Here is a 26,519-nt window from a genome sequence, read left to right on the forward strand (position 1 = left end):
ATTGCAACATAGCGGAGGCTCGTCACGTCTATAGCAAGGCTGTGTAGGACCGCATACGCCACAGTGACTTGTACACAGACCACATGAAAGGCAAGCAAAATACACTTTTAAAATTCCAAAGACTCACAAGGTCAGAGAAACAGCGATGACCTGAACAGATCTGTTACAGAAGTCTAGGTTGACCTTTTTAGAGCTGTAATTGCATTTTTGTTTAATAGAAGATCAAATCTACTCGCATGTACCAGCACCTTACAGTTTATTGATGTTAATTCTGTTTAAGTAATAAGATTGCTAACGATGTTGGACTTTAGCCGGTGTTTTTTAGAACAAATTGCTTACACTTCTGTAAGGAATACGCAGTACGTGCCTTTGTCAGTCATTGCTCACCATACCTGTAACTTTCTTATCTAACTCACTTCCTCAAATGGTGAAGGTCCACAAACATAAATGAAAAAAAAACCCTTGTTGTAGATGAGGTGCACAAAAAAGCAGCCCCTGATAGTGTATAACACATTTATACTATTGCAGAGACACATGTAACATATATATACTGTATATATGAAACAGAAATAGAAACAGAAACAGGAATCGCTTACTCACCTGGAGAATCTCTGTAGGAATATCTAGCATTTATCAATGGAAATAAAAGCTGCTTTAATACAGTGCATGTTCAAACTCAAACCCTCAGCTGCTGTTCTTGTTTGTTTTGGGACAAATTGCAACTGAGCATCGCATGAGCCGTTACGTACCCTTATCTGTTAGGGAATTTCAAGGGAGGAGTTAGGTCAGAATGGGTAGGCTGCAAAACAACAAGTAAAGATTTATTCCAAGATGAAACGTTGTGGCGGTTTTCTTATCTTTTCAGCATGGACTAAACTTTTACGTGTTCCTTATATGCTATATATGTATATATTAGCACCAATGTCGTTCTTAAAAACTAACATGAAATTGTCAGGGACATTCAGCTATATACAAAGACGAGACAGACAAAGTAATAATTCTGTATTAACGTGGCCTACATATTGACGCAATGATCAAACTGACTGACATGTTCTGATTCAGATCCCCTGCAGTTCATGCCAATTAGAACAATAGCAATGCTGAGTCCTCCCCACCCTACTGAGCACAAATTCAGCTGCTCTCCAGTTCTGTTCTGCATGTTTTTTCATTGCAATTGAGCTCGGAGCTGGAGATGATCTCCATACAGTTCTGTGTTCACCAGCCCGCACTTGCGTGCTAATTTACGGGTTGTGGCAAATGCTTTTCTATAGTTCATATACATGACGGCAACCTGTTACCTAGGAACCTGAGAGGTTTAAAAGCCTCACGAGCCAGGCAGGACTCAAACCTACAATCTTCTGATCCGAAGTCAGACGCGTTATCCATTACGCCACTGGCCCATAGAACATGCGCTTGCACTCCACCACAGAGAGCTCTACACTGCTACTAGTAGTACACTTCCCCATCTAAATTTTCACAGCAAGAAACTTGTGTTTCCTACTATTTTTGTCAGGTTTAAAATATCATCTCCTTAAAACAGAAAAAGTGTTGATGTGTTGTGCTGAAATTCCGATTGATTTTGAATTCAAAGAAAAAAGGTTTTCTTCCAAAACACCATGAAATTGTCACATCTTGCAGACAATAGGTGTATTCCATGTTGAAAAGAGAAGAAAGAAAACCATGGAGCCTTTTACAGGTGTGAGGCTTCTTCAGGTGTGAGAAGACCTCACAGTCGAAACGCTGTGTTTCCGTTCTTCTCTTTTCAGCATGCAATAAACCTAGTACTTGTTCCTTTGCAGCCGAGGCATGCTGACGTAGCTACCCAGCTGAACATCTTGCAGACTCTACAGTACTTCTCTCCTGTAGAAGTAAAGCAGGGCTTGCTGGGTGAGCTTTTGCTCCGGTAAATTAGGTCACGTGTCATGTTAAATCACTTCTTCTAAACACAACATTTGCTGGTGCTAGCTTTCCCCATGAAAAGAGACATTTCCCTTACAGTACATGACATATCGTTTTTATTCTATCAATAAGTATAGAAATTAAACAAAAGAAAAAATGGTGTCGCCAAAGAATGCACAGCTCTGTCGCCTTGGGGAGGTGTCAAGGGCATTGAACTCCTTGGACATGAAAAGTGCCCGATAAATGCCATTTCTCATCATTTCTCTTGGCGTCAGTTCTGCTATTAAATGGGACGGAGGCAACGGGCTCAGAGAGCAGGTTAAGTGCACACCGAACGCAGATGTGTCCAAGTGTCTGTAAAAGCGCGGTGCTCCGCTGGCGCTGTTCCCTAGTGGCTTAAAGTGCCCGCCTAGTAAGCAGGCGATCCTGGGTCTGAATACCAGCGGTGCCTCTCTCCGTGTCTTGTTGTGCCGAATGTCTCATTTCAGACAAACATGTACAGCTTGGTTCAGTTTAATGCAAGAATTCATTTCCTTTCTGGAATAACTTGTTTTTGAAGAAATCCATACAGATTGTGAAAGATGAAATCCATTTCTTGGTTGTCAGTGGAAAAAGATTGCCGGCTGCAAGAAGCGCAAGTGATTGTTTTCTTTGACCATAAACCTGCAAATGTAGGGAGCACAAGCGGCCGTCAGTCTCTGTGGCGCAATCAGTTAGCGCGTTCGGCTGTTAACCGAAAGGTTGGTGGTTCAAGCCCACCCAGGGACGCATGTCTCAGTTTTTCCAATGTAAACATCATCACCGCTAAAGAAGATGGCGCAGAAGGCTCCACAGTCGAAACGTTGTGCTTCTTTTCTTCTCTTTTCAGCATGGAGTAAACCTTTGCTTGATCCTTTGCAGCCTACGCATGCTGACACAGCTACCTTTCTCTTAACGCACCTCAATCATTATTCACCAAAACCATCAGCAGAATGTGTCGCCTTTGTGGTGATGTCACTCCTCTGCTTCACAAATGTCCTTAGTGACGGACCATTTCATTCTGCCATTTTTCCGGAGCGGTTATTGATTGCTCCATCATTTCCCTCATACTTTCCATCCCAAGATTGAAAAAAAAAAACAGAAACAGGCTGATAGGACAACAATCAAATTGCAAAAACTCATCAAAGCACTCGATAGAGTATTTGAATCCACAAGTAGCTACGAGCAACTTTGTCCTGGCTTGCATGAAAGTCGGAAAATGTCAAAAAGAAAAAGATGGTGGCTTTTTCATATCTGTTCTTTTATTTTTAGTTCGTTGGCTCTTCTGTCCATTGTCCTCCTGCCTGGCTCTTGACCTGTGACTGTCTGAACGCACACATTAGACTTTCAGGCGGGGGATTTGTCCTGAGCCTCTGTGAAAGACCCACCCACCCCCATAAATAACTGCTCTAGAAACACATGAATGCAAAACTAAACCACAGCTTAAAGAGGAGCTCCAACTCAGTGCCATACTAATGTAAACGAAGTAATACTAAGACATGTTCTTATGGATTTGTCTTACCTTGAGATATGTAATTGGATTTCAGGATTAACTTCCTCATTCAATGTACTGGTGATTCTTTGCCTGGTCAGTACCTGGGTGGGAGACCTCCAGCGAACAATTAAGCTTGCTGCTGGAAGTGGTGTTAAGAGACTCTTAGGATCTTCCAGAGGTGTCTGTCCAATAGCACTAGTTGCCTTAGAGCTGGCTCAAACATTGCTCAAGAGTCTACCTTTCACAGATGCGCAAAGATGAATGATGGGGGTGCACGCTTCAAGGAGCCTTCCAACTGTAGGGACCGATTAGAGACGATCCGTAGCATGTGTTCATTTCCATATACGCCCCGTGTCTCAACGGTAGGACAGAGTCAAATACTGCCTCGACACGTAACAGCGTTATATTAAACCGCAGGACTTGAGGGCTGTTTTGTTTGAATGTTCAAGGCATTGGTAAGAGCGTAGGTCAAGGGCCATTGGTGCATCTCCTGTAACTGGAGTAAAAATGCTATTCAAAGTGCAGTGACTAAAATCGTCGTCCAGATGTCTCTGTTGTTGATTGCTTTCTGTCTAAGAACGTTCTGTTTTCATGTCCGAACGGGAAGACTTTATCATTCCAACTTGAAGCCACCCTTAAGTCCTCTGAGGTGTGTGTGTGTGTGCTTGCACGTATGGCGTAAAAGGTTTCTTAAACGGAGAGCGAACTTGAAAAAAGTTGCCTCCGCTGCCGCCGCCGCCTCGCACTCCCTGTTCGATTGTAGCAAGAAGGCAGCGGCCGCGGCGCTTGCTGTAGTCGTGGCCGAGTGGTTAAGGTGACGGACTTGAAATCCGTTGGGGTCTCCCCGCGCAGGTTCAAATCCTGCCGACTACGGCGTCCTTTGCATTTGGTTGCGTGCGTGCGTGTAAAAGGACCAGCGCCGTTTCGTTTTCGCTGGGACCTTTAACACTCTAAATCGCCTGGACCCACAGCCTGTGAAATCGATTCTTCAGCACCCACGATGGACGCTTTGCCGCTGGACACAGAGAACGATGCTTTTCTGCAACGAGCTTTCCAGCTGAATTTTCTCGGCAGCTCCGTACTGAACCTGTTCTCCATTGCAACATAGCGGAGGCTCGTCACGTCTATAGCAAGGCTGTGTAGGACCGCATACGCCACAGTGACTTGTACACAGACCACATGAAAGGCAAGCAAAATACACTTTTAAAATTCCAAAGACTCACAAGGTCAGAGAAACAGCGATGACCTGAACAGATCTGTTACAGAAGTCTAGGTTGACCTTTTTAGAGCTGTAATTGCATTTTTGTTTAATAGAAGATCAAATCTACTCGCATGTACCAGCACCTTACAGTTTATTGATGTTAATTCTGTTTAAGTAATAAGATTGCTAACGATGTTGGACTTTAGCCGGTGTTTTTTAGAACAAATTGCTTACACTTCTGTAAGGAATACGCAGTACGTGCCTTTGTCAGTCATTGCTCACCATACCTGTAACTTTCTTATCTAACTCACTTCCTCAAATGGTGAAGGTCCACAAACATAAATGAAAAAAAAACCCTTGTTGTAGATGAGGTGCACAAAAAAGCAGCCCCTGATAGTGTATAACACATTTATACTATTGCAGAGACACATGTAACATATATATACTGTATATATGAAACAGAAATAGAAACAGAAACAGGAATCGCTTACTCACCTGGAGAATCTCTGTAGGAATATCTAGCATTTATCAATGGAAATAAAAGCTGCTTTAATACAGTGCATGTTCAAACTCAAACCCTCAGCTGCTGTTCTTGTTTGTTTTGGGACAAATTGCAACTGAGCATCGCATGAGCCGTTACGTACCCTTATCTGTTAGGGAATTTCAAGGGAGGAGTTAGGTCAGAATGGGTAGGCTGCAAAACAACAAGTAAAGATTTATTCCAAGATGAAACGTTGTGGCGGTTTTCTTATCTTTTCAGCATGGACTAAACTTTTACGTGTTCCTTATATGCTATATATGTATATATTAGCACCAATGTCGTTCTTAAAAACTAACATGAAATTGTCAGGGACATTCAGCTATATACAAAGACGAGACAGACAAGGTAATAATTCTGTATTAACGTGGCCTACATATTGACGCAATGATCAAACTGACTGACATGTTCTGATTCAGATCCCCTGCAGTTCATGCCAATTAGAACAATAGCAATGCTGAGTCCTCCCCACCCTACTGAGCACAAATTCAGCTGCTCTCCAGTTCTGTTCTGCATGTTTTTTCATTGCAATTGAGCTCGGAGCTGGAGATGATCTCCATACAGTTCTGTGTTCACCAGCCCGCACTTGCGTGCTAATTTACGGGTTGTGGCAAATGCTTTTCTATAGTTCATATACATGACGGCAACCTGTTACCTAGGAACCTGAGAGGTTTAAAAGCCTCACGAGGCAGGCAGGACTCGAACCTCCAATCTTCTGATCCGAAGTCAGACGCGTTATCCATTACGCCACTGGCCCATAGAACATGTGCTTGCACTCCACCACAGAGAGCTCTACACTGCTACTAGTAGTACACTTCCCCATCTAAATTTTCACAGCAAGAAACTTGTGTTTCCTACTATTTTTGTCAGGTTTAAAATATCATCTCCTTAAAACAGAAAAAGTGTTGATGTGTTGTGCTGAAATTCCGATTGATTTTGAATTCAAAGAAAAAAGGTTTTCTTCCAAAACACCATGAAATTGTCACATCTTGCAGACAATAGGTGTATTCCATGTTGAAAAGAGAAGAAAGAAAACCATGGAGCCTTTTACAGGTGTGAGGCTTCTTCAGGTGTGAGAAGACCTCACAGTCGAAACGCTGTGTTTCCGTTCTTCTCTTTTCAGCATGCAATAAACCTAGTACTTGTTCCTTTGCAGCCGAGGCATGCTGACGTAGCTACCCAGCTGAACATCTTGCAGACTCTACAGTACTTCTCTCCTGTAGAAGTAAAGCAGGGCTTGCTGGGTGAGCTTTTGCTCCGGTAAATTAGGTCACGTGTCATGTTAAATCACTTCTTCTAAACACAACATTTGCTGGTGCTAGCTTTCCCCATGAAAAGAGACATTTCCCTTACAGTACATGACATATCGTTTTTATTCTATCAATAAGTATAGAAATTAAACAAAAGAAAAAATGGTGTCGCCAAAGAATGCACAGCTCTGTCGCCTTGGGGAGGTGTCAAGGGCATTGAGCTCCTTGGACATGAAAAGTGCCCGATAAATGCCATTTCTCATCATTTCTCTTGGCGTCAGTTCTGCTATTAAATGGGACGGAGGCAACGGGCTCAGAGAGCAGGTTAAGTGCACACCGAACGCAGATGTGTCCAAGTGTCTGTAAAAGCGCGGTGCTCCGCTGGCGCTGTTCCCTAGTGGCTTAAAGTGCCCGCCTAGTAAGCAGGCGATCCTGGGTCTGAATACCAGCGGTGCCTCTCTCCGTGTCTTGTTGTGCCGAATGTCTCATTTCAGACAAACATGTACAGCTTGGTTCAGTTTAATGCAAGAATTCATTTCCTTTCTGGAATAACTTGTTTTTGAAGAAATCCATACAGCTTGTGAAAGATGAAATCCATTTCTTGGTTGTCAGTGGAAAAAGATTGCCGGCTGCAAGAAGCGCAAGTGATTGTTTTCTTTGACCATAAACCTGCAAATGTAGGGAGCACAAGCGGCCGTCAGTCTCTGTGGCGCAATCGGTTAGCGCGTTCGGCTGTTAACCGAAAAGTTGGTGGTTCAAGCCCACCCAGGGACGCATGTCTCAGTTTTTCCAATGTAATCATCATCACCGCTAAAGAAGATGGCGCAGAAGGCTCCACAGTCGAAACGTTGTGCTTCTTTTCTTCTCTTTTCAGCATGGAGTAAACCTTTGCTTGATCCTTTGCAGCCTACGCATGCTGACACAGCTACCTTTCTCTTAACGCACCTCAATCATTATTCACCAAAACCATCAGCAGAATGTGTCGCCTTTGTGGTGATGTCACTCCTCTGCTTCACAAATGTCCTTAGTGACGGACCATTTCATTCTGCCATTTTTCCGGAGCGGTTATTGATTGCTCCATCATTTCCCTCATACTTTCCATCCCAAGATTGAAAAAAAAAAACAGAAACAGGCTGATAGGACGACAATCAAATTGCAAAAACTCATCAAAGCACTCGATAGAGTATTTGAATCCACAAGTAGCTACGAGCAACTTTGTCCTGGCTTGCATGAAAGTCGGAAAATGTCAAAAAGAAAAAGATGGTGGCTTTTTCATATCTGTTCTTTTATTTTTAGTTCGTTGGCTCTTCTGTCCATTGTCCTCCTGCCTGGCTCTTGACCTGTGACTGTCTGAACGCACACATTAGACTTTCAGGCGGGGGATTTGTCCTGAGCCTCTGTGAAAGACCCACCCACCCCCATAAATAACTGCTCTAGAAACACATGAATGCAAAACTAAACCACAGCTTAAAGAGGAGCTCCAACTCAGTGCCATACTAATGTAAACGAAGTAATACTAAGACATGTTCTTATGGATTTGTCTTACCTTGAGATATGTAATTGGATTTCAGGATTAACTTCCTCATTCAATGTACTGGTGATTCTTTGCCTGGTCAGTACCTGGGTGGGAGACCTCCAGCGAACAATTAAGCTTGCTGCTGGAAGTGGTGTTAAGAGACTCTTAGGATCTTCCAGAGGTGTCTGTCCAATAGCACTAGTTGCCTTAGAGCTGGCTCAAACATTGCTCAAGAGTCTACCTTTCACAGATGCGCAAAGATGAATGATGGGGGTGCACGCTTCAAGGAGCCTTCCAACTGTAGGGACCGATTAGAGACGATCCGTAGCATGTGTTCATTTCCATATACGCCCCGTGTCTCAACGGTAGGACAGAGTCAAATACTGCCTCGACACGTAACAGCGTTATATTAAACCGCAGGACTTGAGGGCTGTTTTGTTTGAATGTTCAAGGCATTGGTAAGAGCGTAGGTCAAGGGCCATTGGTGCATCTCCTGTAACTGGAGTAAAAATGCTATTCAAAGTGCAGTGACTAAAATCGTCGTCCAGATGTCTCTGTTGTTGATTGCTTTCTGTCTAAGAACGTTCTGTTTTCATGTCCGAACGGGGAGACTTTATCATTCCAACTTGAAGCCACCCTTAAGTCCTCTGAGGTGTGTGTGTGTGTGCTTGCACGTATGGCGTAAAAGGTTTCTTAAACGGAGAGCGAACTTGAAAAAAGTTGCCTCCGCTGCCGCCGCCGCCTCGCACTCCCTGTTCGATTGTAGCAAGAAGGCAGCGGCCGCGGTGCTTGCTGTAGTCGTGGCCGAGTGGTTAAGGTGACGGACTTGAAATCCGTTGGGGTCTCCCCGCGCAGGTTCAAATCCTGCCGACTACGGCGTCCTTTGCATTTGGTTGCGTGCGTGCGTGTAAAAGGACCAGCGCCGTTTCGTTTTCGCTGGGACCTTTAACACTCTAAATCGCCTGGACCCACAGCCTGTGAAATCGATTCTTCAGCACCCACGATGGACGCTTTGCCGCTGGACACAGAGAACGATGCTTTTCTGCAACGAGCTTTCCAGCTGAATTTTCTCGGCAGCTCCGTACTGAACCTGTTCTCCATTGCAACATAGCGGAGGCTCGTCACGTCTATAGCAAGGCTGTGTAGGACCTCATACGCCACAGTGACTTGTACACAGACCACATGAAAGGCAAGCAAAATACACTTTTAAAATTCCAAAGACTCACAAGGTCAGAGAAACAGCGATGACCTGAACAGATCTGTTACAGAAGTCTAGGTTGACCTTTTTAGAGCTGTAATTGCATTTTTGTTTAATAGAAGATCAAATCTACTCGCATGTACCAGCACCTTACAGTTTATTGATGTTAATTCTGTTTAAGTAATAAGATTGCTAACGATGTTGGACTTTAGCCGGTGTTTTTTAGAACAAATTGCTTACACTTCTGTAAGGAATACGCAGTACGTGCCTTTGTCAGTCATTGCTCACCATACCTGTAACTTTCTTATCTAACTCACTTCCTCAAATGGTGAAGGTCCACAAACATAAATGAAAAAAAAAACCCTTGTTGTAGATGAGGTGCACAAAAAAGCAGCCCCTGATAGTGTATAACACATTTATACTATTGCAGAGACACATGTAACATATATATACTGTATATATATATGAAACAGAAATAGAAACAGAAACAGGAATCGCTTACTCACCTGGAGAATCTCTGTAGGAATATCTAGCATTTATCAATGGAAATAAAAGCTGCTTTAATACAGTGCATGTTCAAACTCAAATCCTCAGCTGCTGTTCTTGTTTGTTTTGGGACAAATTGCAACTGAGCATCGCATGAGCCGTTACGTACCCTTATCTGTTAGGGAATTTCAAGGGAGGAGTTAGGTCAGAATGGGTAGGCTGCAAAACAACAAGTAAAGATTTATTCCAAGATGAAACGTTGTGGCGGTTTTCTTATCTTTTCAGCATGGACTAAACTTTTACGTGTTCCTTATATGCTATATATGTATATATTAGCACCAATGTCGTTCTTAAAAACTAACATGAAATTGTCAGGGACATTCAGCTATATACAAAGACGAGACAGACAAAGTAATAATTCTGTATTAACGTGGCCTACATACTGACGCAATGATCGAACTAACTGACATGTTCTGATTCAGATCCCCTGCAGTTCATGCCAATTAGAACAATAGCAATGCTGAGTCCTCCCCACCCTACCGAGCACAAATTCAGCTGCTCTCCAGTTCTGTTCTGCATGTTTTTTCATTGCAATTGAGCTCGGAGCTGGAGATGATCTCCATACAGTTCTGTGTTCACCAGCCCGCACTTGCGTGCTAATTTACGGGTTGTGGCAAATGCTTTTCTATAGTTCATATACATGACGGCAACCTGTTACCGAGGAACCTGAGAGGTTTAAAAGCCTCACGAGCCAGGCAGGACTCGAACCTCCAATCTTCTGATCCGAAGTCAGACGCGTTATCCATTACGCCACTGGCCCATAGAACATGTGCTTGCACTCCACCACAGAGAGCTCTACACTGCTACTAGTAGTACACTTCCCCATCTAAATTTTCACAGCAAGAAACTTGTGTTTCCTACTATTTTTGTCAGGTTTAAAATATCATCTCCTTAAAACAGAAAAAGTGTTGATGTGTCGTGCTGAAATTCCGATTGATTTTGAATTCAAAGAAAAAAGGTTTTCTTCCAAAACACCATGAAATTGTCACATCTTGCAGACAATAGGTGTATTCCATGTTGAAAAGAGAAGAAAGAAAACCATGGAGCCTTTTACAGGTGTGAGGCTTCTTCAGGTGTGCGAAGACCTCACAGTCGAAACGCTGTGTTTCCGTTCTTCTCTTTTCAGCATGCAATAAACCTAGTACTTGTTCCTTTGCAGCCGAGGCATGCTGACGTAGCTACCCAGCTGAACATCTTGCAGACTCTACAGTACTTCTCTCCTGTAGAAGTAAAGCAGGGCTTGCTGGGTGAGCTTTTGCTCCGGTAAATTAGGTCACGTGTCATGTTAAATCACTTCTTCTAAACACAACATTTGCTGGTGCTAGCTTTCCCCATGAAAAGAGACATTTTCCTTACAGTACATGACATATCGTTTTTATTCTATCAATAAGTATAGAAATTAAACAAAAGAAAAAATGGTGTCGCCAAAGAATGCACAGCTCTGTCGCCTTGGGGAGGTGTCAAGGGCATTGAGCTCCTTGGACATGAAAAGTGCCCGATAAATGCCATTTCTCATCATTTCTCTTGGCGTCAGTTCTGCTATTAAATGGGACGGAGGCAACGGGCTCAGAGAGCAGGTTAAGTGCACACCGAACGCAGATGTGTCCAAGTGTCTGTAAAAGCGCGGTGCTCCGCTGGCGCTGTTCCCTAGTGGCTTAAAGTGCCCGCCTAGTAAGCAGGCGATCCTGGGTCTGAATACCAGCGGTGCCTCTCTCCGTGTCTTGTTGTGCCGAATGTATCATTTCAGACAAACATGTACAGCTTGGTTCAGTTTAATGCAAGAATTCATTTCCTTTCTGGAATAACTTGTTTTTGAAGAAATCCATACAGCTTGTGAAAGATGAAATCCATTTCTTGGTTGTCAGTGGAAAAAGATTGCCAGCTGCAAGAAGCGCAAGTGATTGTTTTCTTTGACCATAAACCTGCAAATGTAGGGTGCACAAAAGACTGTCAGACTCTGTGGTGCTGAAAAGTTGGTGGTTCAAGCCCCTCCAGTATGCGTGTCTCAGTTTTTCCAATGTAAACATCATCACCATCGCTAAAGAAGATGGCGCAGAAGGCTCCACAGTCGAAACGTTGTGCTTCTTTTCTTCTCTTTTCAGCATGGAGTAAACCTTTGCTTTATCCTTTGCAGCCTAAGCATGCTGACGCAGCTACCTTTCTCTTAACACGCCTCAATCATTATTCACCAAAACGATCAGCAGAATAAGTCGCCTTTGTGGTGATGTCACTCCTCTGCTTCACAAATGTCCTTAGTGACGGACCATTTCTTTCTGCCATTTTTCCGGAGCGGTTATTGATTGCTCCATCATTTCCCTCATACTTTCCATCCCTAGATTGAAAAAAAAAAAACAGAAACAGGCTGACAGGACGACAATCAAATTGCAAAAACTCATCAAAGCACTCGATAGAGTATTTGAATCCACAAGTAGCTACGAGCAACTTTGTCCTGGCTTGCATGAAAGTCGGAAAATGTCAAAAAGAAAAAGATGGTGGCTTTTTCATATCTGTTCTTTTATTTTTAGTTCGTTGGCTCATCTGTCCATTGTCCTCCTGCCTGGCTCTTGACCTGTGACTGTTTGAACGCACACAGTAGACTTTCATGCAGGGGATTTGTCCTGAGCCTCTGTGAAGGACCCACCCACCCCCATAAATAACTGCTCTAGAAACACATGAATGCAAAACTAAACCACAGCTTAAAGAGGAGCTTGTCATGACCGCCAGGCAGTTAAGACCAACTCTTAAGCAATCTAAACAGCACCAGCAGAGGGTGATTATTAACAAACGCCGCCGCACGAGTTAACCCACCTGCACACACTCCACCGTGGGGTACGCAGTGCTATTTTTACCATCTTTACTTGCTTCCCGCTGGTATTGAGTCTACTCCTTGAGAGCTCTACCTGGCGTTTTTTCCATTACCTCGTTTATTCTGGATATTGGACTCCCCTTCTGCCTTTTCGACTTTGGACCTCGCCTCTCACCTCGGACTGTTTGCCACCAGTGTTCTCCCTGGATTACGACTTACCTTACGCCTCTTGACCACGAAACAAAGCAAAGCAGAGCAAAACAAAATGAACAAACGAAAAGCCTCACGTCCCGCACTTGCGTGTAACGCCGTTACGTGCCCAAGCGGTATTGTACTTCATCTTAGCACTGCACCCCGGGGCGTACGGTATATGGGAACGAGCACACGCCACAAATCGTCTCGAATCACTCCCTACAGCTGTAAGGCACCTTGAAGCGTGCACCCCCAACATTTTTCTTTGCGCATCTGTGAAAGGTAAACTCTTGAGCAAACTCTGAACCAGCTCTAAGGAAACTAATCCGATTAGACGTTACTTTGACTCATCCTTTAAGGGAACCTTGTTAATTGGAGAAATCAATGATTTCGAATGAATTCTGTATGCGTTAAAAGACAGCTATACACAGAAAACATGCAGGACACTTCTCATGATGTTTCCCGAGCCGAAACACAGTGCGTTTTTCCAAGCCCTCTGACAAAGCCCGCCCACTGAAAACTGCAGCAGATCGTGTAAAGACGTTCAACTTTGTAACTACTGCACGCACAGGAAGCAGAATAAATTCCTCTTTTCAAACTGTCAAAGGTTTGCTTTGCGAACACTGCAGGACATCGCACAATCTCTTTTGAATGGGGACAAACGATTTCTTATGGGGCACAGTAAGTACAGACGTTTAAAAAGCTCCACTCATGCCGACGATGCAGCATGAAGAAGCGCAACCTAACGTTTGCATTCCTAGCAAATTCCTTTTATTTTTTGATAAATAAAGACAGTCTTGTTTAACAAACAACACACACAACATTTTACATTGTCAATTCAATTCAAATCAATGTATTTCTATATAGCACCTTTCACAACAAGGTTGTCCCAAGGCACTTAACAATGCAAGTTGTTAAGAGCCTTGTGTCTAATATGCCGCCTAGGTAACGTGCTGTCTCTTTGAGGCAGATGTTTAAATCCTCTGAGTTAAGTGCTGAAGTTATAGTAGTCCTATCAGTATTGTTGCCTCCGATCAACAGATCCTCATTTTTCTCAGAGTTGAGTAACAAAAAGTTTTCACACATCCAAGTATTTCCTTCCTTAATGCATTTAACTAAACTGATAATAGAAGAGTTGTCGTTTGGTGTAAACAAAATGTTTATTTGAGTGTCATCAGCATATGAATGAAAGTTCATATTATTTTTTCATATTATCCTACCTAGCAGCAGCATGTAGAGAGAGAGAGCAATATTGGTCCCAGCACTGATCTTCTGGTACCCCAAATTGAACTGGTGACATTGATGAAGCAGTACAATTATTAGATATTTGAACATAATGAAAACGATGAGTAAAATGTGAAGTAAACCACTGAAGGACGGTTCCAGATAAGCCAACCTCAAACTCAAGCCTGTGTAACAAAACAGAGAGGTCAACCGTGTCAAAGGCAGCTCTAAGATCTAGAAGCAAAGCACAAGCACTGTTGCATTCCCTGCATCAGTAGCTAAGAGAATATCATTTACGACTCTTGTTAATGCAGTTTCAGAAACCAGACTAAAATTTCTCAAGTATATTATTTGAATCCAGATATGATTGACGTTGGGCAACAACTATTCTCCCAAGACTTTTAGATTGAAATGGGACCTTTGAGACAGGCCTGTAGTTGTTAAGAACTTGTTGATCCAAATTTGACTTCTTAAGAGCGGTCTAACAACCGCTACCTTAAATTGATCAGGTACAACGCCTGACGCAAGCGATGCATTCATCATACTAATTATAGGTCCTGCCAGTCCTTCGAGGGAATCTTTGACTAGCTGAGTGGGGATGGGATCTAGCGAACAGGTGGTTGACTTTGTCTTACGTCTGTGTTTATGAGTCCACCATAAGAAGAAATCTGAACAGGAGTGGTGATCATGCGAGGTCACCATGGAGGAAACCACTGCTCTCCCCCCCAAAAAAACCACCACTGCCCCTCTCAAGTTTGCTAAAGACCACATGGATGTTCCACAGCAACTCCTGGAACAATGTTCTGTGGACAGTGACAAAAGTTGAACATGTTGGTAAATGTGCACAACGTTATGTTTGGAGATAACAAAACACTGCATACCAACTCCAAAACCTCATCCCACCTGGGAAGCATAGCGGAGGCTGTACGGCTTGCAATCATCGAGGGACCGATGAATTCCAAGATGTATCAGGAAATTCTACAGCAGAATGTCAGGGTGTCTGCCTGTGATCTAAAACTCGAAAGACGCTGGGTCATGCAGCATGACAAAAACAAAGGAGTACATCAACAACAGAGTGGCTGAAACAATAGAAATTCCGTATTTTGGGATGGCCGAGTAAGAGTCCTGACCCCAATCCCATTGAAGTGCTGTGGCGTGATCTGAAGCAGGCCGTTCAGTGCAAGACATCTCCCAACTGTATGTGAGAGAAAAGCAGAGACGCTCACTGAGTAAGGTGGGGTTGCAGCTTTGCAAATCAAAAGGACATTTGTACGCTCAAAAAGGGACAGTAGCACCCCAGATGGGACTCGAACCCACAATCCCTGGCTTAGGAGGCCAGTGCCTTATCCATTAGGCCACTGGGGCACACTGGGTTGGGTCGATCACGCTGATGAAGAGCCAGTTTTTTTTTTCCTTTGCTTTTTCAAAGGGATCCCCAAAATTAGGAAAGTTAGGCAGCAGAAGGTTTACTGTGACCTGAGAAGGACCGGCATCCAATCACGGTGGTACACACACACACGCTCTCACTCATCTGAGCTACACGGCTACCAAGATGATCTCAGGTGCGCCGAGCTGGTACGGAACATATTGAACTGATCGACGGCGAATTGTCTCTCAGACAGGCTTTTCACCTCTGAGCTCCCTGACTGACAGTAATCAGCTAGGTAGTGAAACAGTCAGCTGCTTCTAAGCCTTAAACAGCTGCATCTCGGCGCTTCCACAGAGAGATGATTTGAAAGCCAAACATCGCCCATTGGGAACACCTTACTATCACTAGTTTAAGAGACTCTTAAGGTCTTGCAGAGGTGCCTGTCTAATAGCATGCGCTTTGCAAGCTATAGGTGTTTAGGCTGAGGCAGAATGCCTGTTAACAAAATGTTTTTCTAAAGGGGCCTCGCACTCTTTTCCAAGCAATGGTCACCATCCCCACCGAGTGTCACAATGTAGTCATGTCCTAGGACATCACCTGTTAGTCTCCATTTGTCTGCCACCAACACTTTAGGTTAAGGGGTCACAACCGCACCCCAAAGACCAGAGGAGCCGTTGGCGTTCTGGCGGCGCAGATTGGGCTGAAGGTGGGGCGCTTGAATCTCGCTGTTGGAGGCCGTCTGAAACTGACCCAAGCCTTTCCCTTGAATTAAATGTAAATAAATAAATGAACCCCAGATGCACATGGAATCAATCACGTGTTTCCTTTGAGCCGTTTCAAAGACTGCTCCAGAGTTTACCTTGCACAGATGCGCAAAGATTAATGATGGGGGTGCACGCTTCCAGGCGCCTTACAACTGTAGGGACTGATTAGAGACAATTCGTAGCGTGTGTTCGTTTCCATATACGCCCCGTGTTGCAATGGTAGGACAGAGTCAAATACTGCCTCGACACGTAACAGCGTTATATTAAACCGCAGGACTTGAGGGCTGTTTTGTTTGAATGTTCAAGGCATTGGTAAGAGCGTAGGTCAAGGGCCATTGGTGCATCTCCTGTAACTGGAGTAAAAATGCTATTCAAAGTGCAGTGACTAAAATCGTCGTCCACATGTCTCCGTTGTTGATTGCTTTCAGTCTAAGAACGTTCTGTTTTCATGTCCGAACGGGGAGACTTTATCATTCCAACTTGAAGCCAGCCTTAAGTCCTCTGAGGCGCATTTGTCTGCTAGCATGCATTTTGTGAAAGTTTTTTTTGTTGTTGTTAAACGGAAAGCGACTTTGAAAAAGGTTTCCGCCGCTGCCCGGCACTCTATGTTAGACTGCATCAAAAAGGCAGTGGCGGCGGTGGTGGCCGAGTGGTTAGGGCGATGGACTAGAAAGCCATCGGGGTCTCCCTGCGAAGCTTCGAGTCCTGCCGCCTACGGTGTCGTCGTGTGTCTGCGCAACAAAGGAAAAGCACCTGTTTTGCTTTTCCCGCAACTTTTAAAACGCGAATGATCTGGATTTCTACATGATTGGCTCTTAAAATGTGATCTGATCTTCATCTGACGCATAATAATAAATAAAGACAGTCTTGTTTAACAAACAACACACACAACATTTTACATTGTCAATTCAGTTCAAATCAATGTATTTCTATATAGCACCTTTCACAACAAGGTTGTCTCAAGGCACTTAACAATGCAAGTTGTTAAGAGCCTTGTGTCTAATATGCCACTTAGGTTACGTGCTGTCTCTTTGAGGCAAATGTTTAAATCCTCTGAGTTAAGTGCTGAAGTTATAGTAGTCCTATCAGTATTGTTGCCTCCGATCAACAGATCCTCAGTTTTCTCAGAGTTGAGTAACAAAAAGTTTTCACACATCCAAGTCTTTCCTTCATTAATGCATTTAACTAAAGTGATAATAGAAAAGTTGTCGTTTGGTGTGAACAAAATGTTTATTTGAGTGTCATCAGCATATGAATGAAAGTTCATATTATTTTTTCGTATTATCCTACCTAGCAGCAGCATGTAGAGAGAGAGAGCAATATTGGCCCCGGCACTGATCCGTCTGGTACCCCAAATTGAACTGGTGACGTTGATGAAGCAGTACAATTATTAGATATTTGAACATAATGAAAACGATGAGTAAAATGTGAAGTAAACCACTGAAGGACGGTTCCAGATAAGCCAACCTCAAACTCAAGCCTGTGTAACAAAACAGAGAGGTCAACCGTGTCAAAGGCAGCTCTAAGATCTAGAAGCACAAGCACTGTTGCATTCCCCACATCAGTAGCTAAGAGAATATCATTTACGACTCTCGTTAATGCAGTTTCAGAAAGCAGACTGAAATTTCTCAAGTATATTATTTGAATCCAGATACGATTGACATTGGGCAACAACTATTCTCTCAAAACTTTTAGATTGAAATGGGACCTTTGAGACAGGCCTGTAGTTGTTAAGAACTTGTGGATCCAAATTTGACTTCTTAAGGAGCGGTCTAACAACCGCTACCTTAAATTGATCAGGTACAACGCCTGACGCAAGCGATGCATTCATCATACTAATTATAGGTCCTGCCAGTCCTTCGAGGGAATCTTTGACTAGCTGAGTGGGGATGGGATCTAGCGAACAGGTGGTTGACTTTGTCTTACGTCTATGTCCATGAGTCCACCATAAGAAGAAATCTGAACAGGAGCGGTGATCATGCGAGGTCACCACGGAGGAAACCACTGCTCTCCCCCCCAAAAAAACCACCACTGCCCCTCTCAAGTTTGCTAAAGACCACATGGATGTTCCACAGCAACTCCTGGAACAATGTTCTGTGGACAGACATGACAAAAGTTGAACTTGTTGGTAAATGTGCACAGCGTTATGTTTGGAGATAACAAAACACTGCATACCAACTCCAAAACCTCATCCCACCTGGGAAACATGGCGGAGGCTGTACGGCTTGCAATCATCGAGGGACCGATGAATTCCAAGATGTATCAGGAAATTCTACAGCAGAATGTCAGGGTGTCTGCCTGTGATCTAAAACTCGAAAGAGGCTGGGTCATGCAGCATGACAAAAACAAAGGAGTACATCAACAACAGAGTGGCTGAAACAGAAGAAATTCCGTATTTTGGGATGGCCAAGTAAGAGTCCTGACCCCAGTCCCATTGAAGTGCTGTGGCGTGATCTGAAGCAGGCCGTTCAGCGCAAGACATCCCAAAAATATACATGAACTGAAACAGTTTTGCATAGAGGAATAGGCCAAAATACCTCCTAACTGCTGCTCAGGTCTGACCAGCCGCTACAGAAAGTGGGGATTGAGGTTTTTGTCATAAAGGAGGTTCCACTAGCTCCTTAATATAAGGGTTCACGTACTTTTTCCATCAATGACCTTGATTGTTTAAACCATTTGGTCAATAAAGAAACAGCAATGTCAAATGTTGGGCGTGTGTTGTTTGTTAAATCAGACTCTCTTTATTAATTATTATGACTTAGATAAAGATAAGATCACATGTTAGGAGCCATTCATGCAGAAATCCACATCATTCCGAAGGGCTGTTTACAAAAGTTTTTCTCCCAACTGTATGTGAGAGAAAAGAAGAGACGCTCACTGAGTAAGGTGGGGTTGTAGCTTTGCAAATCAAAAGGACATTTGTACGCTCAAAATGGGACAGGAGCACCCCAGATGGTACTCAAACCCACAATCCCTGGCTTAAGAGGCCAGTGTCTTAGCCATTAGGCCACTGCGCCACACTGGGTGAGGTCGATCTTGCTGATGAAGAGCCAGTTTTTTTTCCTTTGCTTTTTCAAAGGGATCCCCAAAATTAGGGAAGTTAGGCAGCAGAAGGTTTACTGTGACCTGAGAAGGACCGGCATCCAATCACGGTGGTACACACACACACGCTCTCACTCATCTGAGCTACACGGCTACCAAGATGATCTCAGTTGCGCCGAGCTGGTACGGAACATATTGAACTCATCGACGGCGAATTGTCTCTCAGACAGGCTTTTCACCTCTGAGCTCCCTGACTGACAGTAATCAGCTAGGTAGTGAAACAGTCAGCTGCTTCTAAGCCTTAAACAGCTGCATCTCGGCGCTTCCACAGAGAGATGATTTGAAAGCCAAACATCGCCCATTGGGAACACCTTACTATCACTAGTTTAAGAGACTCTTAAGGTCTTGCAGAGGTGCCTGTCTAATAGCATGCGCTTTGCAAGCTATAGGTGTTTAGGCTGAGGCAGAATGCCTGTTAACAAAATGTTTTTCTAAAGGGGCCTCGCACTCTTTTCCAAGCAATGGTCACCATCCCCACCGAGTGTCACAATGTAGTCATGTCCTAGGACATCACCTGTTAGTCTCCATTTGTCTGCCACCAACACTTTAGGTTACGGGGTCACAACCGCACCCCAAAGACCAGAGGAGCTGTTGTCGTTCTGGCGGCGCAGATTGGGCTGAAGGTGGGGCGCTTGAATCTCGCTGTTGGAGGCCGTCTGAAACTGACCCAAGCCTTTCCCTTGAATTAAATGTAAATAAGAAATGAACCCCAGATGCATATGGAATCAATCACGTGTTTCCTTTGAGCCGTTTCAGAGACTGCTCCAGAGTTTACCTTGCACAGATGCGCAAAGATTAATGATGGGGGTGCACGCTTCCAGGCGTCTTACAACTGTAGGGACTGATTAGAGACAATTCGTAGCTTGTGCTCATTTCCCTCTATTCCCCGTGTTGCAGTGGTAGGATGACGTAAATTCCTGCTTCGACACGTAACGGCATTATAATCAAGTGCAGGAGCTGAGGGCTTTAGTTTTGTTTCGTTTTCTATGGCGTTCGTAAGCGCGCAAATCAAAGGCAATTCCTGCGTCTAACACGAATGTAAATGCTTTTGAAAGTGCAGTGTGGTGCAGGTTGTAAAATCCTTGTCCACATTTTTGGTTTGTTGATGTTTTTTCTGTCTGCCAAAGTTGCATTTTGACATCCGGACTGGGGGACTTTATCATTTGAACGTGAAGCCAGCCTTAAACCCTCTGAGGCGTGTCTGTCTGCCGGCACGAATCTTGTGAAAGGTATTTTTTTTAACGGAGAGCAACTTTAAAAAGGTTTCCGCAGCCAAATCGCAGTCCGTGTTTGATTATAGGAGGAATGCGGCGGCGGCGAGCTCGCATTTGTCGTGCTCGAGTGGTTAAGGCGATGGGCTCGAAATGCGTTGGGGCTTCCCCGCGCAGGTGCGAAACCTGCTGACTCCGGCGTCTGCCGCACGTCGCCTTGTGCCTGCGCGGCAGAGGCGAAGTGCCGCTTTTCCTTTCCTGGTACTATAACAACGCGAAATCGCTTGGACCCGCTGCCATGGAAATCAATTCTTCAGATAACTACACATTTTGCGTTCGCACCTCTGGTGCTCTACTTATGCCTTTGAAAACCTAATGAATAAAGCTGAAAGAACCGACACGATATGTAGGTGCTGGTAAAGCACGCAGTAAAGAACTGTTAACAGCAAGGGTTTCAGTGGGTTAACTGAGGAGAAGGCGTGATCGCTAATTGTTGACTTTTTATTTGGTGTTAGAAACACTCTTACTGTGCATGACGTGCAACAAATGTAGCCACAGAAATTGCATCACGCTTTCATGTATGCTATTGCAGACACCAACGTTGCCTAGATAGAAAACCGAAAAAGCCGTGGGTTTGCTTGCTGGTCTGAAGGATCTCTCTTCGAATCTCTATCATTTGTCAATGGAAGTAAAAGGCGCTGCAATCTCATACGTTCAGAATCAAACCCGCAGCTGTTGTTCGACTTTTTTTTTCTTGACTAATTACAACTGAGTGTCGCATGAGCAGTTACATAAACTTGTCTGGTATATTTGAACACAAATGCCGTTCTTCAATTAAAACTAACAGTACATTGTCAGGGACATTCAGTTCTATACAAACAAGAGACAGACAAGAGAATATTTCTACCGTTCATGTGGACTACGTGTTGACTTACTGATCGGAATAATTGAAAGGTTCGGGCTCATAGCCGATGCAGTGCGTGCTAATTAGAACAGCAACGCTAAGCTCTCAGCACCGTACTGAGCCCAGGTGTTTTTCTAAAGCTGTCAGGTGCAGTTCATTTACATGAAGGAAATATCTTACTGGGTACGATTACAATGCAGTAAGTAGCACAGACTACTTAGGGAGTAGCCCGATGTGTTTAAAAACAACCCGAGCCAGGCAGGAGTCGAACCTGCAATCTCCTGATCCGTAGTCAGACGCGTTATCCATTGCGCCACTGGCCCTGGTGTGACACTGCAGGACTGTAACCCAGTGAGATGAGCACTGCACCTAGTAAAATATTACCCCCGGTCCATTCTTTTCCAAAAGTGAGAAACACCTGTTTTCTACATTTTGTCTGTTTTAAAACCATATCTCTTTAAACCAAACCAAGAGTTTGTCTTTTGCACTGATATTCTGATTCATTTCGATTTCAAAGAAAAAAAAAACATTATCTTCCAAAGCATCATAAAATTGTCCATTCTTCCAGACTCTACTTCTCTCTTGTAGTAGTACAGCAGACCTTTCCAGGTGAGCAGATCACAGAGTCCGAAATATGCTTCCTCCATCAAGCAAAGTACCTGAACATGACTCTGTCTTCATAAAAGCGCCCCTGTAATAAAGAAATTAAATCCGAAATCAAGAGGGCAGTTGCCTACTGAAGTTCAAGAAGTCATCAATTTTAACCCAGCAACACATTAAAGGCTGCATCTATACAAGTACGATTCTAGAAATGCTCACCAGATTACGTTTTAAGAAGGAACTGTGCCTCAGGTTCCGCCGAGATCTTAACTCGGATGGCAGGATTCAGAGTCCGGAGTGTGGACTGATGGCGCACGGAGGGTCCATATACTGTGGATCCCTCAGTGATCTTCCGCGTGTTCAAACCGCCAGCGTGTGACTCCCCTGTCCCTGTGACCTCATTGCTCTGCTCTCGCCTCTGTGCAGCTGAGCCCGACTCATGGTAAAGTGGAAAAAAATATGCCCTCATCGTGGGATTTACTCTGGATCGAGGATAGATGTCACTTTTTTATCGTTGAACAGGATGTATGTGATGTGGCGACTAGGTTCAATATTGTATCCTTTTAAAAGATTAAGGACTGGGGTGAGCGTGATTTACCACCCTTTCAGCTAAGAACCCGACATGAGCACCGTTTAAGCTGCATAGACTCGGTCGTTTAACTCTTCTCCATTAGCAGGGTTAAGGTTAAAGAAAAAAAACATTGCTGACTTCTTTTTTTTTGCCAGCCGCTAGCGCTGATTAGCAATGTTTGTATTTCATGTATTGCAAGTTCCATCCATTTTAAGAAAAACAAGTCGCGTTAAAGACAGGAAATGAATACTTGCATTTAATTAAGTCTAGCCGTAGGCGGTTGTCTGTAAGGACCAGTTCTGTTCGAGAAGACAGAACAAAGAAGGCACCACTGGGATTCGGACTCAGGATCTCCTGTTTAAGAGACAAGCGCTTTAACCAACTAAGCAACGGCGCCCCGGTAGTGTTGTCCTTTTGCAGCCACTTGGACACACCACTCAGACACATCTGCATTCGGTGTGTGCTCCGCCTGCTCGCTGAGCAAGTTGCCACCTTTACATACAATAGCAACATCGACACCAAGAGAAAGGATGACAAATGGCTTTTATCTGGAACTTTTCATGTCCAAGGAGCTCAATGTGCTTTCTGTGTACAACAGGGCCACTGAACTCCACAATGGCCACTGAACCACAGCAGTGGCTTGCTGGCTTGACATCTCCCAAGGAAAATGTTGAAATCGCATGTGGAACAGGAAAAGGACCCTTGAGTACGAGGGAAAAAAAAGAAAAAGATCATCTGGAGCGCGCCAACCCATGTCTGGACAGCCCAGTTTCATCGACGAGGTGGCCGAGTGGTTAAGGCGATGGACTGCTAATCCATTGTGCTCTGCACGCATGGGTTCGAATCCCATCTTCGTCGCTCTCTACGTTTGACGTTGGCTCTCCTTTTGTTTGCTCCAGTACTAGAGCCTTACATTTTCTAGCGGTGGCTGAACATGGTATAGTAGGCTAACGTTGGTATCGAGCAGTGGTAGTAACAGTATTTACGTGCCGCTGCTGCCAAGTGGCTCTGGGTTGAGACCGCGTTTTCACTTACTTGCAGCACAAACGGAGAAAGCGATTTTTGACAGTCTCTCGAGAGACTGCGCTAGGTGTTTAGGGATAGACTTTGTCAGTTCCCCCTGGGATGATGGCCTCTCAAATAGTTTGTGATTCCTCTAGACGTTTATACAGTAGAAGCCTGCTTCGTGGCTTAAATCCAAGCTAAGGAAACGAGTTAGAGGTCTGATGCAGAACTGCGAATTCAATGAAGGGGAACACTACAGTACATTGCACTGTATGTGTGAGGAAAGCTGCCCCCTACTGTTCCTTGTCGACCGAACAGAGGACTGTAAAGGATACCGCCAAGAAACTTTAGGATGCTGGTTGGAATCCAGCTCCAAAGAAGCCCCTTTGGGTGTTATGTAATCAAAAAGTAAGAACAGAGAATCTCCCTTTGATCAAAAGCGCAACAGAACTGTTTTCCGTGGAGCAGGTTTCAGACCCGTAGACCTGTTTTATTTGTAGGGCAGGGCGCATTCCCAAACGCGAATCTCCTGTTTTAGAAATGCTTTGGGCGGCGTGAAGTGAAAATAAGAAGTGGGCTCCAGATGCACATGGAAGCAATCAAGTGTTTCATCCGAGCTGTTTCAAAGACTGCTCAACAGCTTTCCTTTTACAGAGGCCCAACGATTAATGATGGGGGTGCACCCTTCAATGTGCCTTACGACTCTAGGGAGTGATTGAGACGATTCGTAGCGTGTGTTCATTTCCCTCTATTCCCCATGTTGCAGTGGTAAGATGACGTAAATTCCTGCTTCGACACGTAACGGCGTTATAATCAAGTACAGGAGCTGAGGGCTTTTGTTTTGTTTCGTTTTCTATGGCGTTCGTAAGCGCGCAAAACAAAGACAATTCCTGCGTCTAACACGAATGTAAATGCTTTTGAAAGTGCAGTGTGGTGCAGCTTGTAAAATCCTTGTCCACATTTGTGGTTTGTTGATGTTTTTTCTGTCTGCCAAAGTTGCATTTTGACATCCGGACGGGGAGACTTTATCATTTGAACGTGAAGCCAGCCTTAAACCCTCTGAGGCGTGTCTGTCTGCCGGCATGTATCTTGTGAAAGGTTTTTTTTTTAACAGAGAGCGACTTTAAAAAGGTTTCCGCAGCCACCTCGCACTCCGTGTTAGATTATAGGAGGAATGCGGCGGCGGCGAGCTCGCTGTAGTCGTGGCCGAGTAGTTAAGGCGATGGATTTGAAATCCATTGGGGACTCCCCGCTCAGGTTCGAATCCTGCCGACTACGGCGTCTGCCGCACGTCACCTTGTGCCTGTGCGGCAAAGGCGAAGTGCCGCTTCTCCTTTCCTGGTACTATAAAAATGCTACATCGCTTGGTCCTGCTTCCATGGAAAGCAGTTCTTCAGGTAATTCTACTCTCTTACCAAAGCTGTTAGGTTCCTTTCCGTGGTGAGATGGGTTGTCATGCAACGCTGCCACATAGTGCCGACAGACAAGTTTTTTGCGGGAGAAGAGAAAAGTGTTTGAAGATTTAAGAGTGTCTTAGGTGGAGCCAAAATCAAGTGTCACAAATGCAAGTGGGAAGATTTCCAATGTTTAATATGGTCAAAATAAGCGGAAGTTACCAGCTGGTCCGGCACAGTCTGCCATGCTTTTGTCATATACTGTAAAGTGGTGTGGAACTGGGTGTCGAACTGGAGCCTCACCATTTGCATATGTGAGGCTCCAGTTATACATCGAGTGTCACATTAAATGACAAAAATGAAGAGAGTTAAAGCACCTGGAGAGGTTTTCTTACAACTTTTGAGCTGACACAGTTTTGGAAAATGTTTCCTTCACGGTGCACTGAACAACATAGGCAGCCAAGAGTCTCCAAAACAAAACAGAATGGACAGATAGGAGAAAATTCCCACTCGTCCTGAAGTTCCCAAAATCCAGCACTGAGCGTAAACAAAGTGTCTAAGTAGCGTGGGAATGCTAACCCTAACCCTAGCTGGAGTTTGAGCAATCCGGCACTGAGCGTAAGAAGATGAGTCAAAGTAACGTCTAATCGGATTAGTTTCCTTAGAGCTGGTTCAGAGTTTGCTCAAGAGTTTACCTTTCACAGATGCGCAAAGAAGAATGTTGGGGGTGCACGCTTCAAGGCGCCTTACAGCTGTAGGGAGTGATTCGAGACGATTCGTGGCGTGTGCTCGTTCCCATATACCGTACGACCCGGGGTGCAGTGCTAGGATGACGTACAATACCGCTTGGGCACGTAACGGGGTTATATGCAAGTGCAGGACGTGAGGGTTTTCGTTTGTTCGTTTTGTTTTGCTCTGCTTTGCTTTGTTTTGCTTTCCATCGCGTTGGTAAGAGCGTAAATAAAAAGGCGATTCCTGTGTCTACCACTAATGTAAGAGCTATTTCAAGTGCGACGTGGTGCGGCTTTTCAAATGCTTGTGGGCATTTCTCTGTTGTTGATTCTTTTTTTGTGTGTAACAAAGTGGCATTTTCATGTCCGGACGGGGAGACTTTATCATTCCGACATGAAGCCACCCTTAAATCCTCTGAGGCGTGTCTGTCTGCAAGGCTTGTATTTTGCCTTCCGCCGGCGCCTCGCGATCCAGGTAAGATTGTAGCAAGAACGCAGCGGCAGTGGGGCTTGCTGTAGTCGTGGCTGAGTGGTTAAGGCGATGGACTAGAAATCCATTGGGGTCTCCCCGCACAGGTTCCAATCCTGCCGACTACGTTGTCCGCCTTCAGTCGGTGTGTTTCGGCACAAGCAAAGAAGCGCGCCTCTTTGCTGTTCCTGGTGGTTTTAAAACGCCCAATCGCTTGTACCTGCTGCCTTGGAAATAAGTTCTTCAGCGTCCGCAAATGGCATTTTGCAGCTGGAAGCAGATGTCGACGCGTTTTGCACAGAGCACCAAAAAAGCGTCTTTTTTGAAGGCTCAGGCACTGAGCATTGGTGGTTCAGTGGTAGAATTCTCACCTGCCACGTGGGAGGCTCGGGTTTGATTCCCGGCCAATGCAGTGGCTTTTGCAGCGAGCGGCTCCATCACTTGCATCCCCTTGCAACTCGCAACTGAAAACCCACTGAAGCTAAGCAGGTGTGAGCCAGGTCAGTACCTGGATGA

General features: G+C 44.5%; 10 non-coding genes across 10 annotated transcripts; 6 read left to right on the plus strand and 4 right to left on the minus strand.

Annotated features, from left to right (window-relative positions):
• Positions 1-1,327: 1,327 nt before the first annotated feature.
• trnar-ucg (transfer RNA arginine (anticodon UCG)) lies at positions 1,328-1,400 on the minus strand. The gene has a single exon. It is a non-coding gene; the product is annotated as a tRNA-Arg (tRNA).
• Positions 1,401-2,593: 1,193 nt separating this feature from the next.
• On the plus strand, positions 2,594-2,667 carry trnan-guu (transfer RNA asparagine (anticodon GUU)). The gene has a single exon. It is a non-coding gene; the product is annotated as a tRNA-Asn (tRNA).
• Positions 2,668-4,203: 1,536 nt separating this feature from the next.
• trnas-uga (transfer RNA serine (anticodon UGA)) lies at positions 4,204-4,285 on the plus strand. Its single transcript has one exon. It is a non-coding gene; the product is annotated as a tRNA-Ser (tRNA).
• Positions 4,286-7,101: 2,816 nt separating this feature from the next.
• On the plus strand, positions 7,102-7,175 carry trnan-guu (transfer RNA asparagine (anticodon GUU)). Its single transcript has one exon. It is a non-coding gene; the product is annotated as a tRNA-Asn (tRNA).
• Positions 7,176-8,711: 1,536 nt separating this feature from the next.
• trnas-uga (transfer RNA serine (anticodon UGA)) lies at positions 8,712-8,793 on the plus strand. The gene has a single exon. It is a non-coding gene; the product is annotated as a tRNA-Ser (tRNA).
• A 1,555-nt stretch (positions 8,794-10,348) lies between these two features.
• Positions 10,349-10,421, minus strand: trnar-ucg (transfer RNA arginine (anticodon UCG)). The gene has a single exon. It is a non-coding gene; the product is annotated as a tRNA-Arg (tRNA).
• Positions 10,422-15,175: 4,754 nt separating this feature from the next.
• trnar-ccu (transfer RNA arginine (anticodon CCU)) lies at positions 15,176-15,248 on the minus strand. The gene has a single exon. It is a non-coding gene; the product is annotated as a tRNA-Arg (tRNA).
• Positions 15,249-21,483: 6,235 nt separating this feature from the next.
• trnar-acg (transfer RNA arginine (anticodon ACG)) lies at positions 21,484-21,556 on the minus strand. Its single transcript has one exon. It is a non-coding gene; the product is annotated as a tRNA-Arg (tRNA).
• A 1,624-nt stretch (positions 21,557-23,180) lies between these two features.
• On the plus strand, positions 23,181-23,262 carry trnas-gcu (transfer RNA serine (anticodon GCU)). The gene has a single exon. It is a non-coding gene; the product is annotated as a tRNA-Ser (tRNA).
• Positions 23,263-24,605: 1,343 nt separating this feature from the next.
• trnas-uga (transfer RNA serine (anticodon UGA)) lies at positions 24,606-24,687 on the plus strand. Its single transcript has one exon. It is a non-coding gene; the product is annotated as a tRNA-Ser (tRNA).
• The last annotated feature ends 1,832 nt before the right edge of the window (positions 24,688-26,519 follow it).

Source organism: Lepisosteus oculatus, unplaced genomic scaffold (assembly GCF_040954835.1).
Source record: "Lepisosteus oculatus isolate fLepOcu1 unplaced genomic scaffold, fLepOcu1.hap2 HAP2_SCAFFOLD_103, whole genome shotgun sequence".
Classification (NCBI taxonomy): Eukaryota; Metazoa; Chordata; class Actinopteri; order Semionotiformes; family Lepisosteidae; genus Lepisosteus; species Lepisosteus oculatus.